We start from the raw sequence: 13,799 nt of genomic DNA, 5'->3' as shown, positions 1-13,799 counted from the left end.
CTAGATCACTTCTCAGAATAAAAGAAAGGAGTAGTGTAGCTTAGTTCCGTTTCTTTCTGGAGGCTCTTTGAAACCTCAGGGAAGTAACTATTTGAGTTTACAAGTTTTTTGTCCAACATCTTGTTACTGGAGTAAACAAAGATCCCCTTTACAGTAACAGAATACTTATTACATTGAAAGTAGGTGACAAAGTCAACAAGACTTTGAAAACAATGTTTGCCTAACTATACTAGATTCTAAAAACAAATTTGTTAATTTTTGACTTAAATAATAAGCCAAATGACTGACTTGTACAGAGTTCAAAACAAGAACTTTTATCCCTTCCCCAAGGCATACAGGAATCTAAAGTTCTTAAAATTATACTATCCATGTATGTGCTTTACTTAATTCCATTTACGCTTTAGTCAAAGTGCTTTAACAAACTCAAGGACTTCATTCAACCATGGCAATTCTAATCAGCTTTATTCTAAGCAAGACATGTGAGATGACAAATTTATCCAACCACTCAGTTGAAACCATAGTTACCTACTTTCCAAAAGCAGAAAACGTGTTTCAGTTACTTCTGAAATGCTTTAAGCCAATGGCTTCTCAACCTTGGCTGCAAAGCAGAAATGCCTGAGTGAGGAGCTTTTGAAAATCCTGCTGCGCAGGCCACACCCCAGAACCCAGTGGGGCCCACCCATCAGCATTTTTAAAGCTCTACACGTGATTCCAGTGCAGCCAAGGCTGAGAACCTCTACTGCAAGCACGCGATGACAAGGAAACAAATAATAGCTAATTATAACAACACAAGAAATTATAAGAACAAAAGTAAAAGAAAACTCATAACTTTTTTTAAAAGACCAAATAGGTAAAAATTACCTAGAAAAATCCTGTTTTCCTAGCTAGTTCAAAAAAACAAACTGAGAAAAAAAATCGAAGGCGAGCACAAAATGATTTTTAATTTAAAGAAACAATTTATTTACAAAAGGAATCAATTTTCCAAAATTTCAAGCAAATGTTAACACTGAACATAGAACTGCCAAGCACCAACAGATAGACAAAAGTGAAACAAAACCAAAATAACTCCAGTACATTTGTGCTAGAGTATCATTTCTTCCCTATTCTTCCGTTAAGCTTCTACCACACTTAAACTCCACATAAAATACCACTTTTTCCTGAAAGCTTTCTCTGATTATATCTGAAGAAACTCATTTCTCCCTCCTCTGGGCTATCAGAGACCTTATTTTTACCCCTATCACAATCACCTGCCAAAAAGATGGTTTTCTTCCATCTTGTTCACTCCTCCGTTCCCATGTCCTAGAATAGTGACTCATAGTGTTCAATAAGCACTTGTTAATGCATGCTATGGTTTGAATATTTGTGTCCCCCAAAATTCATGTTGAAACATAGTCCCCAATGAAACAGTGTGATGAAGTAGGACCTTTAGAAGGTGATTGGGTCCTGAGGGCTACTTCCTCATGAATGGGATGGACTTTATAATCAAGGCTTCACACAGCATCAAACTTTTCCATCCCTTCTACCATGAGAACACAGCATCCATCTCCTTCAGAAGGTGCAGCAACAAAGTACCATCTTGGAAGCAGAAACAGCAGCCCACACTGTCAATGAACCTGCCACCACCTTGATCTGGACTTTCCAGCATTCAGAAATTTGAGAAATAAATTTCTATTGTTTATAAGTTATCCAATTTGTGGCGTTTTGTCATAGCAGCACACACGGGCTAAGACAGTGAGTTAATAAATTAGTTAATTAGCCAGGCACCATGGCTCATGCCTATAAATAATCCCAATACTTTGGGAGGCCGAGGCAGGAGGATCACTTGAGACCAGGAGTTTGAGACCAGCCTGAGCAACATCTCTACAAAAATTTAAAAATTAGTCAGGCGTGGTGGTGCCTGCCTGTAGTCCCAGATACCTGGGTGGCTAAGAAGGAACGATAGCTTGAGCTATAGGGAGATCAAGGCTGCAGGGAGTTGTGTTCTTGCCACTGCACTACAGCCTGGGCAGCAGAGCAAGACTCTGTCTTAAAAAAAAATCAATCAATCAATTCATGAGAGCTGAGAGAAAAAAGAAATAGTCATGGAGCTCTGAGAAGCAAATACATATAATTTACAATATATTACTTTTCACTTTTAAAAAATGTTATTTATGTATTTTGTTTTATTCATTTATAGTTTTTCAGAGACAATCATAGCTCATTGTAATCTTGAACTCTTGGGCTCCACAATCCTCCTGCTTCAACCTCCCAAGTAGCTGGGACTACAGGTGTACACCACCACAACTGGCTTTTATTATTATTATTATTATTATTTATTATTATTATTATTTTAGAGATGGGGTCTCACTATGTTGACCAGGCTGGTCTCAAACTCCTAGCCTCACGTTATTCTTTCACCTCAGCCTCCCAAAGTGCTGAGATTACAGGCATGAGCCACCGCGTCTAGTTCACTTTTTTTTTTTTTTGACACGAAGTTTCACTTTTATTGCCCAGGCTGGAGTGTAATGGCGCAGTCTCGGCTCACTGCAACCTCCGCCTCCCAGGTTCAAGTGATTTTCCTGCCTCAACCTCCCAAGTAGCTGGGATTACAGGCATACACCACCACGTCTGGCTAATTGTTTTGTATTTTTAGTAGAGACGGGGTTTCTCCATGTTGATCAGGCTGGTCTCGAACTCCTGACCTCAGGTGATCCACCCGCCTCGGCCTCCCAAAGTGCTGGGATTACAGGCATGAGCCACTGTGCCCGGCCCTAACCCACATTTATAAGCGGAAAAAGCAAAGTATGTAAAAGTTGACATATTACACTGCCACTTGAGCAAACCAACAGAGGAATATATGGAACACATCCACTGAGCAGTTGTGGCCTGCTATGGCTAGGGGTGGGGCTAAGGGAGACTTACTTGTATATACACCTTTAGTACTCTGTGTATGTATTACCTGTTAAAAAAGTAAAATATATTTGATAAAATTCTGTATCAACATTATCATGTTGATAACCAAAATCATCAAACTGCGTTTTCCATTTAGGTGAAAATACTTCTATTTCATTTAAATGAAAGTATAATATGGTAGAAAGAGCACTGAACAAGGAGTCAAATCAAAGTCCTATCCTTTAATTTGCCACTTAGCAGATACAAATTCTTAGGCTGCAAAAGTAGATTTATTCTTTCCACCCCTAAAGTCTAAAATGGCAACCAATGAAGATAACATTGCTGATATATTTTATGGCAAAAGATGAAGACAAAACTTCCTTTATGTAAAAGAAGGAAACACAAAAGAAACTCAGACCTTCTCCAGCAACCCCACAATCCATACCCCAGTAAATATAATATATGAGTTCTTTGTACATTAATTTTTAGCTCACCCAAAGATGACTAAAACAAACAAAAAGTCAAGAGGATCCAAAATTAGGGTTAAGTTTAAAATACATAAAATAATATTAAATAAAAACATAATAAGAGAAGTTTTGTGGTGACAAGAGGAAGGAGAAAAGAACCAGTACAAATCAGTATCTACTTTCACATAACTTTATTTAGTCCACCCAACTAATACCCAGTACCTTTTATTCCCATTTTATATATGGGAAAATGTAGGCTCCAAGGTTAAGAAACTTGCACAAAGTCACACATCTAATAGGCTGAAGTGGTTTGTGTCTTCTACCTATCAGAAGAAGTATGGGAAGAAAACCCATATTCCTTCCCATTTTTTGTGCTACCTTCAAAATTCAGCCTTTAAATATAAGATATTGAAGATTTCGCAAAGATGCTTGATTTTGTTTGATTGGATCTACATTAAAAGCTGGAGCCCAAAGACATAGTGAGAAGGCAGTCCTCTGAAATCCAGGAAGATAGCCCTCACCAGGAACCTAATTGTCTTGAACCTTTTTTATCTTAGACTTCCTAGCTCCAGAACTGCGAGAAGTAAATACCTCTTGTTTAAGCCACCTAGTCTATTATACTTTATTACAGCAGCCTGAGCAGACAAGACATTGAGTCCAGTCTACCCCTGGCTTCACACAGCAGATAATTAAACTCTATCCTGAGCTTGCTATGGATTGTAACAATGATAATGAGGCAGAGGAAGAAGACGACAAAGAGGAAGAAACGGATGGGGTTGATATCATCATTTATGTAAAACATCCTATGTGCCAGGTACTTTTTGAGATTTTTACATATAAAACTCTGACCGGGGGGCGGAGCCAGATGGCCGAATAGGAACAGCTCCAGTCTCCAACTCCCAGCGCGAGTGACACAGAAGACCAGTGATTTCTGCATTTTCAACTGAGGTACTGGGTTCATCTCACTGGGGAGTGCCGGACGATCGGTGCTGGTCAGCTGCTGCAGCCCGACCAGCGAGAGCTGAAGCAGGGCGAGGCATTGCCTCACCTGGGAAGCGCAAGGGGGAAGGGAATCCCTTTTCCTAGCCAGGGGAACTGAGACACACAACACCTGGAAAATCGGGTAACTCCCACCCCAATACTGCGCTTTAAGCAAACAGGCACACCAGGAGATCATATCCCACACCTGGCCGGGAGGGTCCCACACCCACGGAGCCTCCCTCATTGCTAGCACAGCAGTCTGTGATCTACCGGCAAGGCAGCAGTGAGGCTGGGGGAGGGGCGCCCGCCATTGCTGAGGCTTAAGTAGGTAAACAAAGCTGCTGGGAAGCTCGAACTGGGTGGAGCTCACAGCAGCTCAAGGAAACCTGCCTGTCTCTGTAGACTCCACCTCTGGGGACAGGGCAATAACAAACACAGCCGAAACCTCTGCAGACGCAAACGACTCTGTCTGACAGCTTTGAAGAGAGCAGTGGATCTCCCAACACGGAGGTTGAGATCTGAGAAGGGACAGACTCCCTGCTCAAGTGGGTCCCTGACCCCTGAGTAGCCTAACTGGGAGACATCCCCCACTAGGGGCAGTCTGACATCCCACACCTCACAGGGTGGAGTACACCCCTGAGAGGAAGCTTCCAAAGCAAGAATCAGACAGGTACACTCGCTGTTCAGAAATATTCTATCTTCTGCAGCCTCTGCTGCTGATACCCAGGCAAACAGGATCTGGAGTGGACCTCAAGCAATCTCCAACAGACCTACAGCTGAGGGTCCTGACTGTTAGAAGGAAAACTATCAAACAGGAAGGACACCTACACCAAAACCCCATCAGTACATCACCATCATCAAAGACCAGAGGCAGATAAAACCACAAAGATGGGGAAAAAGCAGGGCAGAAAAGCTGGAAATTCAAAAAATAAGAGCGCATCTCCCCCGGCAAAGGAGCGCAGCTCATCGCCAGCAACGGATCAAAGCTGGACGGAGAATGACTTTGACGAGATGAGAGAAGAAGGCTTCAGTCCATCAAATTTCTCACAGCTCAAGGAGGAATTATGTACGCAGCGCAAAGAAACTAAAAATCTTGAAAAAAAAGTGGAAGAATTGATGGCTAGAGTAATTAATGCAGAGAAGGTCATAAACGAAATGAAAGAGATGAAAACCATGACACAAGAAATACGTGACAAATGCACAAGCTTCAGTAACCGACTCGATCAACTGGAAGAAAGAGTATCTGCGATTGAGGATCAAATGAATGAAATGAAGCGAGAAGAGAAACCAAAAGAAAAAAGAAGAAAAAGAAATGAACAAAGCCTGCAAGAAGTATGGGATTATGTAAAAAGACCAAATCTACGTCTGATTGGGGTGCCTGAAAGTGAGGGGGAAAATGGAACCAAGTTAGAAAACACTCTTCAGGATATCATACAGGAGAACTTCCCCAACCTAGTAGGGCAGGCCAACATTCAAATCCAGGAAATACAGAGAACGCCACAAAGATACTCCTCGAGAAGAGCAACTCCAAGACACATATTGCCAGAATCACCAAAGTTGAAATGAAGGAAAAAATCTTAAGGGCAGCCAGAGAGAAAGGTCGGGTTACCCATAAAGGGAAGCCCATCAGACTAACAGCAGATCTCTCGGCAGAAACTCTCCAAGCCAGAAGAGAGTGGGGGCCAATATTCAACATTCTTAAAGAAAAGAATTTTAAACCCAGAATTTCATATCCAGCCAAACTAAGTTTCATAAGTGAAGGAGAAATAAAATCCTTTACAGATAAGCAAATGCTTAGAGATTTTGTCACCACTAGGCCTGCCTTACAAGAGACCCTGAAGGAAGCACTAAACATGGAAAGGAACAACCGGTACCAGCCATTGCAAAAACATGCCAAAATGTAAAGACCATCGAGGCTAGGAAGAAACTGCATCAACTAACGAGCAAAATAACCAGCTAATATCACAATGGCAGGATCAAGTTCACACATAACAATCTTAACCTTAAATGTAAATGGACTAAATGCTCCAATTAAAAGACACAGACTGGCAAACCGGATAAAGAGTCAAGACCCATCAGTCTGCTGTATTCAGGAGACCCATCTCACACGCAGAGACATACATAGGCTCAAAATAAAGGGATGGAGGAAGATTTACCAAGCAAATGGAGAACAAAAAAAAGCGGGGGTTGCAATACTAGTCTCTGATAAAACAGACTTTAAACCATCAAAGATCAAAAGAGACAAAGAAGGCCATTACATAATGGTAAAGGGATCAATTCAACAAGAAGAGCTAACTATCCTAAATATATATGCACCCAATACAGGAGCACCCAGATTCATAAAGCAAGTCCTTAGAGACTTACAAAGAGACTTAGACTCCCATACAATAATAATGGGAGACTTCAACACTCCACTGTCAACATTAGACAGATCAACGAGACAGAAAGTTAACAAGGATATCCAGGAATTGAACTCATCTCTGCAGCAAGCAGACCTAATAGACATCTATAGAACTCTCCACCCCAAATCAACAGAATATACATTCTTCTCAGCACCACATCGTACTTACTCCAAGATCGCCCACGTAATTGGAAGTAAAGCACTCCTCAGCAAATGTACAAGAACAGAAATTATAACAAACTGTCTCTCAGACCACAGTGCAATCAAACTAGAACTCAGGACTAAGAAACTCAATCAAAACCGCTCAACTACATGGAAACTGAACAACCTGCTCCTGAATGACTACTGGGTACATAACGAAATGAAGGCAGAAATAAAGATGTTCTTTGAAACCAATGAGAACAAAGATACAACATACCAGAATCTCTGGGACACATTTAAAGCAGTGTGTAGAGGGAAATTTATAGCACTAAATGCCCACAAGAGAAAGCAGGAAAGATCTAAAATTGACACTCTAACATCGCAATTAAAAGAACTAGAGAAGCAAGAGCAAACACATTCGAAAGCTAGCAGAAGGCTAGAAATAACTAAGATCAGAGCAGAACTGAAGGAGATAGAGACACAAAAAACTCTCCAAAAAATCAATGAATCCAGGAGTTGGTTTTTTGAAAAGATCAACAAAATTGACAGACCACTAGCAAGACTAATAAAGAAGAAAAGAGAGAAGAATCAAATCGACGCAATTAAAAATGATAAAGGGGATATCACCACCGACCCCACAGAAATACAAACTACCATCAGAGAATACTATAAACACCTCTACTCAAATAATCTGGAAAATCTAGAAGAAATGGATAATTTCCTGGATACTTACACTCTTCCAAGACTAAACCAGGAAGAAGTTGAATCCCTGAATAGACCAATAGCAGGCTCTGAAATTGAGGCAATAATTAATAGCCTACCAACGAAAAAAAGTCCAGGACCAGATGGATTCACAGCTGAATTCTACCAGAGGTACAAGGAGGAGTTGGTACCATTCCTTCTGAAACTATTCCAATCAATAGAAAAAGAGGGAATCCTCCCTAACTCATTTTATGAGGCCAACATCATCCTGATACCAAAGCCTGGCAGAGACACAACAAAAAAAGAGAATTTTAGACCAATATCCCTGATGAACATCGATGCAAAAATCCTCAATAAAATACTGGCAAACCGGATTCAGCAACACATCAAAAAGCTTATCCACCATGATCAAGTGGGCTTCATCCCTGGGATGCAAGGCTGGTTCAACATTCGCAAATCAATAAACATAATCCAGCATATAAACAGAACCAAAGACAAGAACCACATGATTATCTCAATAGATGCAGAAAAGGCTTTTGACAAAATTCAACAGCCCTTCATGCTAAAAACGCTCAATAAATTCGGTATTGATGGAACGTACCTCAAAATAATAAGAGCTATTTATGACAAACCCACAGCCAATATCATACTGAATGGGCAAAAACTGGAAAAATTCCCTTTGAAAACTGGCACAAGACAGGGATGCCCTCTCTCACCACTCCTATTCAACATAGTGTTGGAAGTTCTGGCTAGGGCAATTAGGCAAGAGAAAGAAATCAAGGGTATTCAGTTAGGAAAAGAAGAAGTCAAACTGTCCCTGTTTGCAGATGACATGATTGTATATTTAGAAAACCCCATTGTCTCAGCCCAAAATCTCCTTAAGCTGATAAGCAACTTCAGCAAAGTCTCAGGATACAAAATTAATGTGCAAAAATCACAAGCATTCTTATACACCAGTAACAGACAAACAGAGAGCCAAATCAGGAATGAACTTCCATTCACAATTGCTTCAAAGAGAATCAAATACCTAGGAATCCAACTTACAAGGGATGTAAAGGACCTCTTCAAGGAGAACTACAAACCACTGCTCAGTGAAATAAAAGAGGACACAAACAAATGGAAGAACATACCATGCTCATGGATAGGAAGAATCAATATCGTGAAAATGGCCATACTGCCCAAGGTAATTTATAGATTCAATGCCATCCCCATCAAGCTACCAATGAGTTTCTTCACAGAATTGGAAAAAACTGCTTTAAAGTTCATATGGAACCAAAAAAGAGCCCGCATCTCCAAGACAATCCTAAGTCAAAAGAACAAAGCTGGAGGCATCACGCTACCTGACTTCAAACTATACTACAAGGCTACAGTAACCAAAACAGCATGGTACTGGTACCAAAACAGAGATATAGACCAATGGAACAGAACAGAGTCCTCAGAAATAATACCACACATCTACAGCCATCTGATCTTTGACAAACCTGAGAGAAACAAGAAATGGGGAAAGGATTCCCTATTTAATAAATGGTGCTGGGAAAATTGGCTAGCCATAAGTAGAAAGCTGAAACTGGATCCCTTCCTTACTCCTTATACGAAAATTAATTCAAGATGGATTAGAGACTTAAACGTTAGACCTAATACCATAAAAATCCTAGAGGAAAACCTAGGTAGTACCATTCAGGACATAGGCATGGGCAAAGACTTCATGTCTAAAACACCAAAAGCAACGGCAGCAAAAGCCAAAATTGACAAATGGGATCTCATTAAACTAAAGAGCTTCTGCACAGCAAAAGAAACTACCATCAGAGTGAACAGGCAACCTACAGAATGGGAGAAAATTTTTGCAATCTACTCATCTGACAAAAGGCTAATATCCAGAACCTACAAAGAACTCAAACAAATTTACAAGAAAAAAACAAACAACCCCATCAAAAAGTGGGCAAAGGATATGAACAGACATTTCTCAAAAGAAGACATTCATACAGCCAACAGACACATGAAAAAATGCTCATCATCACTGGCCATCAGAGAAATGCAAATCAAAACCACAATGAGATACCATCTCACACCAGTTAGAATGGCGATCATTAAAAAGTCAGGAAACAACAGGTGCTGGAGAGGATGTGGAGAAATAGGAACACTTTTACACTGTTGGTGGGATTGTAAACTAGTTCAACCATTATGGAAAACAGTATGGCGATTCCTCAAGGATCTAGAACTAGATGTACCATATGACCCAGCCATCCCATTACTGGGTATATACCCAAAGGATTATAAATTATGCTGCTATAAAGACACATGCACACGTATGTTTATTGCAGCACTATTCACAATAGCAAAGACTTGGAATCAACCCAAATGTCCATCAGTGACAGATTGGATTAAGAAAATGTGGCACATATACACCATGGAATACTATGCAGCCATCAAAAAGGATGAGTTTGTGTCCTTTGTAGGGACATGGATGCAGCTGGAAACCATCATTCTTAGCAAACTATCACAAGAACAGAAAACCAAACACTGCATGTTCTCACTCATAGGTGGGAAGTGAACAATGAGATCACTTGGACTCAGGAAGGGGAACATCACACACAGGGGCCTATCATGGGGAGGGGGGAGGGGGGAGGGATTGCATTGGGAGTTATACCTGATGTAAATGACGAGTTGATGGGTGCAGCACACCACCATGGCACAAGTATACATATGTAACAAACCTGCACGTTATGCACATGTACCCTACAACTTAAAGTATAATAATAATAAATAAATTTAAAAAAAAAAAAAAAAAAGAAAAGTATCAAGCAGGTACAACACATAAAAAAAAAAACAAAAAAAAAAAAAACAAAAAAAAAAAACTCTGACCTTCAAAACCCTAAAAGATAGATTATTATCCTCCTGGGTAATTGTTTAAAGAAAAGAGGTATAATGAACAATGATATTGAAAAATAAATTATAAGAAAATGTTAAAGTAACAATTTTGCCAATATGTCTCAAGATAATCTTCTCTAGATCCCTAAATTGTAATTATCTGATGAAAGATATTTCTACTATTCAAAAAAATAGAAAAATAACAAATGTAACAAAAAAAAATATATCCAAGTAAGCTTTTACTTTGAGGTAAACACTCTCCACACACATTAACATTATTTGCAGAGAGGTCATTACAATTAACAGTCAGAAATCTATTACTTCCTAAAATTTATAAAAATAAGGCATTTGATTTTTACATGATGCGAAAAATAGTATTTCCAAATATCAGGTCATGAATAAAGTTTTGTCCATTTTTGTATTATCATTAATTTCATTAAATTTCAGCACTTGGCTCCCAAACCAAATTTGATATATTTTTATTGTCAAAAATCATGCTTTTTCTTACATGAAAGAGAATAAAAGTGAATGAAACATGCCACTTTTTAAACATCAAAAATTAAAATGCTTATTTGTTTTGAATATTATTCAGACTGGATTTAATGTCAGGTCTAGATTAGTGCCTCTTAAATTGTAATGTGCACACCTGGGACTACTATTAAAGTTCAGCTTCTGACTTGTTAGGTCTGAGGTAGAGCCTGAAAGTCTGCATTTCCGACAAGCTCCTAGGTATGCTGGTCTACAGACCACACTTTGAGTAGCAAGGCTCTGGATGACCACAATGTTTATCATTATGCAGATACAATTTTTTTAACTTAAAGCCCTTCCTTAAAACATGTAAAAATTAGAAAATTATAACATGATTGAAAAAATCATGTAGGTGATTGTGAAATTATATATTAATGTCTAAAGGGTTCCATGAGTCAAAAAATAAAATAGGTTGGGAAATGCTGAACTTGAGCATCAATATCATCTGCAAACTTCTTAGAAATGTATATTCTCAGGCCCAACCCCAGAACTTCTGAATCAGAAATCTAGAGGTGAGGCCTATCAATTAACAAGCCCTCCAAGTGAATCTGATGCAGGCTAAAGCTCTGAAAATCACTGCACTAGAAGGCCAACAGCTGGTGACCAGGGCAGATCCTAGAAAGTGGGAGAACACCGCAGCTGGAGTCTATTCCCTCCTATTGGTCTTTTGAAGCAGAGCAGTGTGGGTGACTTAGAAATCACCTGACCAAGTAATGACTGGAGGAGAAAGCATTTGTCCAGCAGGACTCTCACTTTTTTTTCATAATCTGCTTTGGAGAGCATCTAGAAAAGAAGAAATCTGCTACAAATGATCTCACTTGCTACTGCCAGCAGCCCTGGTAAGTGAGATGAAGTTTGCTAATCTAGAAAGACAGTTTACACACCTTGTTCGACCCAAACCAGCTACCAATGCTCACTAACCAACACACTCATTTTGTAGAAACGCAACCCACCAAAATAATTAAACTTATGAGGATTAACAACAACCACAAAGATTAATAATACACCCTCTATGGAGAGTCAAAAAATTGTAGAGGGAAGGGAAAGGAGGAATGCAAATCAACATCAACAAGGGAGTGAAGACATTGCAATATACTCATACAATAAAAATACTATACATCAGAGATACATGCTGAATCACAAATGAAGATTTAAAACAGCTGATGAACACATAAGTCTATCATTTACATAAAGTTTAAAATTATACAAAATAATATATATTTCTTATAAATTATGAAATAATTATGAAATAAGCATGTAAAGAAATACATAGGAAGGATAAACACCAAGTCTGATACCTCTTGAGAGGAAGGAGGATGCAATAGGCAGTTCTACGGAGAGTGAGCACCTGTGTTCTTATGCAAAGAATGTAATTCTTAACATAAAGAATAAATACGCAATTATCATGGTTTAAGCGTTTGAAATAAGAGGTAGAAATGAAATAACCACAATACTCTAGCTTGAATCACTGTGTGTCTCTTTTTAAGTATTGTGATATAAATCATACTGCTGAAACTTAGGTCTGATCCTGACTCATAAGCAATGTGAAGTAACTGAAGGACTCTAAGAGGAGTAACATAATCCAGATTTATTTTTGATAGATTACACTGGCAGTTATTGTGGGGGCACTAGTGGAGACCGAGAGTCTTAAGAGGATGTTACAAAAGTCCAAGAGAGAGATGATAAGAGCTTGATCACAGATAAAAGCAACAGACATAAGGAGAAAGAACACTGCTATTGCACTATTAGCAGAATAGCAGCAGGACTTGGTGACTGATAAGGAAAATGTAATCCTGGATGATTTTGCAGATGTAGCTTAAAGAGTTGGGTAGAAGATGGCACAATTCATCAAGAGAAGGTTTGCAGACAGAAGAGCCAATTCGAGGGGTGAGATTATTTCAGCTTTGTATTTGCAATAAGGGTGGATGAAAATAAACAGAAAATAAGACAATAGAATTAGTGGAGATAAGACATAAGGGAATCCTCTACTTTTATAGGTAAAATGGTTTAAATTAAACACAAAAGTCCCTTCCAAAGCATAACTGCTCCTATTTCTGTCCTTTCTGCCAAGAAAGGACAATAGGTTTCAAAATGCACAGCTGCATGACTGGTATACAAATGACATCACCCAAACAACTCCCATAACAATAAAACATTGCCATCACTCATTGTGTGTACAAGTTGAAAGAGTATTTAGAGAAGCTACTTACTCCTTGAACATAGTAACTTTTGTCTCCCTTTCTCTGGCTGGGTCGATTACCCAAAGCTGGATCTGTCATGTTCTAGAACTGAAAGAACCATTTGATCAACCACTTCTAAAAACCTGATAGGAGCCAAATATGATATTTACATAAGAATAAACACAAGAATTATTTATTCATTCTAGTAACAATTAATCTTGACCTTGAGTGACAGTAGCTCCCACTAATGTACTTAATACTTATTTTTCAAATTGGCTGTATTCACAGAGCCTGGAACATAGGAGTTAAACCGCTGAGCTACCATATCAGGGAAATACAGTTCTCTAGAAGATTTTTTGAATTTAAAATAATAAAATTTAAACTGTGCTAATTTCTAACACAGTTAGAAATCAGACAAATTTGTCACAGTTTTCAAATCCCTCTAAATTAAATTTAATACCATAAAAATTAAGCCATGGTCCAAGAATTATGCAAAGTTGGGAAAAGCCATACGGAAAAAGGTAAATGTATAGTATGTGTAATTAGAGCAACCACACAAAATGTCTACTAAACTCTGAGGCCTGTCTCGTCTTTGGAATTTAGCCTATTGTGACATGAAAAAGCAGGGACTGATAAATGGGTAATGATAACACAGCATAC

At 38.9% G+C, this 13,799-nt stretch overlaps 1 protein-coding gene across 2 annotated transcripts in view; it reads right to left on the bottom strand.

The window, feature by feature from the left end:
- LOC105482740 (tubulin tyrosine ligase like 7) overlaps positions 1-13,231 on the bottom strand; it is a 101,552-nt gene extending 88,321 nt beyond the window's left edge. The window contains exon 1 of one of the 2 annotated variants that reach the window (XM_071090505.1): positions 13,170-13,231. The gene's annotated coding sequence lies outside the window, so the exon portion shown is untranslated. The remainder of the gene's footprint in view (positions 1-13,169) is intronic. The other variant, XM_011743002.3, reaches the window with a different exon arrangement.
- Between the last annotated feature and the right edge of the window lie 568 nt (positions 13,232-13,799).

The sequence above is a fragment of the Macaca nemestrina genome, chromosome 1 (assembly GCF_043159975.1).
Source record: "Macaca nemestrina isolate mMacNem1 chromosome 1, mMacNem.hap1, whole genome shotgun sequence".
NCBI lineage: Eukaryota > Metazoa > Chordata > Mammalia > Primates > Cercopithecidae > Macaca > Macaca nemestrina.
Note: the sequence above shows the minus strand (reverse complement) of the source record. Positions and strands in the feature narration are given on the sequence as shown.